General features: G+C 44.4%; 1 protein-coding gene and 1 pseudogene across 4 annotated transcripts in view; both read left to right on the plus strand.

Moving 5' to 3' along the window:
* The window catches only part of TBC1D1 (TBC1 (tre-2/USP6, BUB2, cdc16) domain family, member 1), a 385,492-nt gene that overhangs the window by 60,402 nt on the left and 318,646 nt on the right, over positions 1-6,444 (plus strand). The gene's annotated exons all lie outside the window — the stretch shown is intronic.
* Positions 1,656-2,189, plus strand: LOC102824567 (annotated as a pseudogene).

Consider the following 6,444-nt stretch of genomic DNA (forward strand, 5'->3'; position numbering starts at 1 on the left):
ATATATATATATAGTTGTTAAGTGCTGTCGAGTCGGGTTTGACTCATAGTGACCCAGTATAGGGTTTCTGATTAGTGATTGGTGAGTTTGAACCGCTGACCTTGTGATTCAAACCAACCTCACAGGCCTGGGCTTATCCTACAGTGTCATACCAGAAGTGTCTAAGTATTGATATATATATAATAGAGCATATAGGCGGCACATGTAGAAACTGTCTCTGAATCAGAACTGAGCCACTGAACCTGAAGGCTAAGGATCATAGCCTTGTGGAAAGTCTAGGTCAATTGACAAAACGCAGCTCATAAAAATAATGTTCTATTTCCTAATCTGGTGAGTAGTGTCTGGGGTCTTAAAAGATTGAAGGCCGTTGAAGAAATAACTGTTGATGTCTTCCTGCCTGGAACATAGGAGAATGAAGTAAGTCAGAAACTCAGGGAAGCAATTAGTCTGAAGAACTGATGACCGACATGAACCACACAGCCTCCTCTAATCTGAGACCAGAAGAACTACATGTTGTCTGGTTACCACTACCAACCACTCTGACCAAGACCACAGAGAAGTTTTGGGTTAGAATGGGTTTTTTAAAAATGTAGAATACAATTCAAAAAAAAAAAAAATGACCAGACTTACTGGTCAGTTAAGTGTTTTGGTTCTAACTCATGGTGACTTTGTATAGGGTTTCTGAGGAGCAGCTCGTGAGTTTGAACTGCAGACCTTGTGGTTGGCAGTACAGTGCTTATCCTACAGCGCCACACCAGGACTGGTCAGAAAACAACCCTGAGACTATTATACTAAGACAATCTTCTAACTTGAAACTGAAGACACTCCGGAGGCCACTTTTCAACCAAATAATAGACAGAACTAACCACCACCCATAATGATTTTACTTCTCAGAACAATCAACTCTATGAGACCAAAGGGTAACATTTCTCTATTATCAAAGATGAGAAGACAAGGAGGGACAGGGGAACTGAATGATAAAAAACAGGAAACCCGGGAGGAAATAAAGTGTGTGCTGACACATTGTGGGGTTCGATACTAATATCATGGAACAATTTGTATATGAACTACTGATTGGGAAAATTAATTTGCTATGGAAACTTTCACCTAAGGCACAATCAATAGTTAAAATAGTAATAATAATAACTTTGTTTGGTCTGAGCAGGAAGTGAATGCTTTTGTTTTGTCCCTGTGGAAAGGCTACATCCCAACCAAGGCATTGAAAGGTCAGCAGTGACCCAAGGAAAAGGACTAGAGACCTCAGTTGCAGGAAGAAGGAAGAGATCTGTGGTGGTCATGTGTCGTGGTGGGGCTACGGGTTGGTGTGGGCATGGCTAGTGAAGGGGAAGGCGGTATGGAACTGTGATGGAAACAGGAAGGGACCATAGGTGTCTGGGGAACGCATGTGAGAGGGGGAGAGACTTGAGGGGAAGTAATGGCAGTGTTAGTTCTAGTCCTTCCTATGAATGTAACATGGGCTAGGGACTCTACTAGAAACTTACAAGCCTTTAGTACAGCGGTAGGGCTCCATTCCTACGTATTTACCCAAGAGAAATGAAAGTAAGAGGGGACTTCAAAAAGTTCATGTAGCGGGCGCCATCCCAGAAGCGCGAGCAAGGCCACCGGATGTGCAGGCAGTGGAGGAGAAGGAAGAGATGAACACCCCAGATTCAGCCTCGAGGGTCTTCTGCAGCCGCGTCCTGAGCATGGTGAATGCCGACGACGTCAATGCCATCATTCTGGCCCAAAAGAACATGCTGGACTGCTTTGAGAAGACCAACGAGATGCTGCTGAACTTCAATAACCTGTCAAGTGCCCGCCTGCAGCAGATGAACGAGCGCTTCCTGCATCACACGAGGACCCTGGTGGAGATGAAACGGGATCTGGACAGCATCTTCCGTAGGATCCGGACCCTGAAAGGGAAGCTGGCTCGACAACACCCCGAAGCCTTCAGTCACATCCCAGAGGCATCCCTCCTGGAGGATGAGGATGAGGACCCCATCCCACCCAGCACCACGACCACCATTGCTACCTTGGAACAGAGCACAGGTTCCTGCGACACTAGCCCTGACCTCATCTCACTTCCCCTCAGCCGCGGCTTTGAGGACCTGTCCCAAGCCCAGCCTTGCTCCCCTACCATCAATGGTCGTGGCCCCACAGATGATGATGAGGCGACACCGGGTCAGTAGCCCTGCTGGATTCCTGAGGGTCCTGCCTTTCAGGGCTCCTGGGAGTGGGATTCCAGGGTTGTGACATGCCTGGGGGTCTCCTCCACCCTTCCTCTTAAGAGCATCTCTCTTCTGCAGACACCTCCCTGAGTCTATGGGTGTGCCCAGCCCAGCTGGGGTTCTCAGACTTGGTGAGAAGGGAATTTCTGGGCCTCAGGGCTGCCCCAAGCAACCCTTAATGATTCTGAAGAACTGAAGCCAGGCCACTGCCTCCCAGAACCTCTGGTCAGGCTTTCTTGGTGTCAGAAGACTCCTGCCTGCCCCACTAATTCCTGTCACTTTAACCCGTCATCTGACAGTATAATCAATACTTTCTTCAGTCGGTATCTTGGGGGAAGAGGGGGTTCAGAGACAGGTAGAAGGCTCCAGATGAAACTGGCCACCCTTGAGGACCCTCAATTGCTCCATCATACAAACCTCTCCAGGAGCGTCCATGGGCAAGCTGGGTCCTCTTGGAAAACAGTTTCATAGAATAATTTTGTACCTGATATTATCAATAAAAAATATTCCATCCCTAAAAAAAGAGAAAATGTCCATGTAAAAATGAAATGAAGAGATAATGAAGTTATTCTGTGAACTTTTTAAAGCCCTCTCACACACAAAGACAAATGTTCTAGCAGCTTTATGCATAGTAGCCAATAACTGAAAATAACCCAGAATCTGTAAAGCAGCTCACTTGTCCATCAGTCGGTGGTGAATAGAATACTACTCACAACAGCAAAGGAAAGACTACTGATGCATGGAATCATATGGAGAAATGTCAAAATCATTGTGCTGAAATAACCTAGAATTCCCTTCCCCCCCAAAAGAGTACATATGGCATATTTCCATTTATATAAAATTCCACCTAAATATAAAATATAGAACTCAATGTAAAAATGCAAACTGGTGATTAGTTATCTGTGGCATTATGAATTTACTTGATATGACTTTTCCATCCAAAGTTTTAATTCCTACCAAATTATTGGGTGGGACCATGCAAATAGAGAGGTGGGACTCTCACACTGGGATTGGTTAGTTTTGCCATCCCACTAGCTTGAAAAGGAGCCATCTCAGAAGCAGGAACAGGTGACCCCAGAACCATCAAGAAAGAAGACCCAGGAGCAGACCATGATATCCTAGAAAAGTGGGGTGACAGAATCAATGGCGTGGAGAGACAGAATATTTTTGAGCTTCCTGGTCCATGGACCAAGTAAAGCTGAGTGCTTATGAGCAGTAGAGTGGCTTGCAGAGTGTGCCCTTTGGGCATTTACAGACTAAAGGAGCTTTGTAATACTTGCCCAAGCCAAGGCCAAATGACAACACAGCTAAAAGGCCAAAGACAAGAGTGAGAGACACAAGCAGTATAGCAGAGAAGAGGCATTCTTGACTGGAGAACTGCTGCATCCTGGGTTATTTCTGATCCTGACTGGTACCCTAAACAGGTCCCTAATAAACTTTATAATTGTAAGTATTGTCTATGAGTTCTGTGTGGTCATTCCAATGGATTGTCCAGCCCAGATATAAAGCAGAGAGTGCTGTGGGCAGGTCAGTTGATGTTAGAATAGAATAAAGAAGTTTGAAGGGTGGAAATATGTTTGACCTACGCTTCATAGGAATCAGCCTGGGGATGATTTTGAATTTGATTCTCCTTCCCCCTTGTGAAGCCAAAGGAGATGAGACATGGCTTCCAGAGTGTTTTTCCACTACCACTGCCAACTGTTCTGAAAGGGATCACATTAGAAGGTCCTGGGTAGAGTAGGAGAAAAACATAGAATAAAATTCAAAATCATAAAAGAAAATAGGATTACTGGCTGGATAGAGACTGTGGAACCTCCAAGACGATGGCCCTGAGGTCTGGAAATGAGTTCACCCTCATGGCTCATTGTTCATGCAGACAATAGACAGGTCTATAAGAGGAACATGTCCTGGTGTGGCACTATGGGTTAAAGTGCTGGACTGCAAGGTCGCTTTGAACCGCGAGATCACGGGTTCAAGCTCATCAGCTGCTCTTCAGAAACTCTATACAGAGTTGCTATGAGTCAGTACCAACTTGATGACACTTAACAGCATCAACAATAAGGGGGACCATAACACTGGGGAAGCACACACATCTTAGAATAATCAACCATTTGAGATTAAAAGGGCAGCATTTATTCAAAGGACAAAGTTCAGAAGGACAGGAACGGAGGAGTGGGAACAGGAAATGTAGAGAGGTAGTGGGCGATGGGACACTCCACTGTGGGGACAGCAATCAATAACATGAAACAAAATGTGTGTGAATTGTTGAATGGAAAACTGATCTGCTCTGAAAACTTTCACCCAATACATAATTAAAAATCACATAAAAATACAAATGATCTTTAGCAACAAAGAGATTGGTGGTGGTTTGGGGACAGGGTGGAGGAAGGGATGGATTGTTAAGTGGCATGAGAACTTTTAAGGGTGATGGAAATGCTCAATAAATTGATTGTGTTAGTTTCATGGGTATATTCATATGTCAAAATATACCATACTGTATACTTTAAACTGATGTTGTCAAGTGCCATCGAGTGGGTTTTGAGTCATAGTGGATGCTGTATAGAGTTTCTGAGGCTTTATATCTTTTGTGGGAGGAGAAAGCCGTATCTTTCTCACACAGAACAGTTGGTGGGCTCGAACTGCTGATTTTGTGGTTCACGGTCAGTCCAGTGCTTATCCTAGGGAGCCACCAATAATTCTAAACCAAACAAACAAAAACCAAGAAAGAGACAGGGCCTATTTCACAGTGTTGCTATTGTTAAGTGCCCTCCAGTCAATTCTGACTCATCACAACCCTGTATAGGATTTTCGAGGAGTAGCTGGTAAATATGAATCACCAGCCTTGTAGTTCAAACATACCTTGCGGCCCAGTGCTTTATCCCAGAGCACCACACCAGGACTCCTATTATTAAGTACTTAATAAATGTCAGATACCAATAGTAATAATAATAAGAGGTCATTGTTGTTATTGTTAAGTCCCATCAAGTTGGTTCTGTCTCACAGTGATCCCATACAGTGTTTCCAAGGAGTGGCTGGTGGGGTTGTAGTGCAGTGGTTTATCCTACAATGCCACACCAAGTGTTGGTATATCATGGAGTTGGTTACAACTCCTAGTGACCCTGCGTAGGGTTTCTGAGGCAGGAAATATTCATGGGAGCAGAAAGCCTCATCTTTCTCCCGAGGAGTGGCTGGCAGTTTCTAACTACTGACCTTTCAGTTAGCAGCCCAGTGCATAACCACTAGTCTACTAGGGCTCCTTCCAATAAGAGGTGGTGTGCATGGAGTCAGTTCCAACTCATAGTGACCCTGCATACGATTTCTGAGGCTGTACATCTATATTTACAGGAGCAGAAACCCTTATCTTTCACTGTGATCATTCCCATTTTACAGATGACGAAACTGAAGCCTAGAAAGGCAAAGTTACTTGTCCAATTTCACACAGCCAGTCATTGGTGTGTCCAGGATGCAGTTTGACTTTGAAACCAGAATCCCACTGAAAGAGAGAAAGTGTGAAGAATAAGCAGGTCCAGGAAGGAGCAGCAAGGGATCCTGGAAAGAAACAACTTCTACCAGTAATACTTTGGGGGCATGCTCTCTATGCACAAGAACCTACCTTTTCTCACTAAGCTTTTTGTTGTCGTTGTTAGAATTTAAAAAATGTATTTATTGTGAATTAAGTGATAGTTTACATGGAAGAACGTCGGTTTGTTTGTTTTTTAATGTTTTAATGTGAGTTATGTGATAGTTTACATGGGAGAACACTAGCTTTACATTCATCCTATCATATATCGTTTCATTGCCATGATTACAATCCCCTCCATGCATCATCAACCAATCAAAGGGTATACACCCTGCAAGCACACAGCTCCTCTCCCTCTCTGGGTCTAAAGTTCCCAGCTGCTCCATCTCTCCACGTCATCATCTCTGCCTCCATCTCTGGTGTCACTGCTTCTCTGGGTAGGGTCCCACTCTTCATTCTTCTCCCTTGATGGTCCCAGGGACCTCCGCTTCTAGACTGCAAAGTCAATCATTCCCCTTCTTGCTACAAAACATCTACCTTTACATTCCCAACCCTCACACTCAGTTCTGATAACAGTTATTCACTGTTGTATCACAAGAGACCTATCCACATCTCCTTTCATCAGCCCTGCCCAGACAGATTGGATACTACTCAGTGGAGATTCTACGTTACTCTGTGCCCTCTGGATCTAGACTC

The sequence above is a fragment of the Chrysochloris asiatica genome, unplaced genomic scaffold (genome assembly GCF_000296735.1).
Source record: "Chrysochloris asiatica unplaced genomic scaffold, ChrAsi1.0 scaffold00364, whole genome shotgun sequence".
NCBI classification, from domain to species: domain Eukaryota; kingdom Metazoa; phylum Chordata; class Mammalia; order Afrosoricida; family Chrysochloridae; genus Chrysochloris; species Chrysochloris asiatica.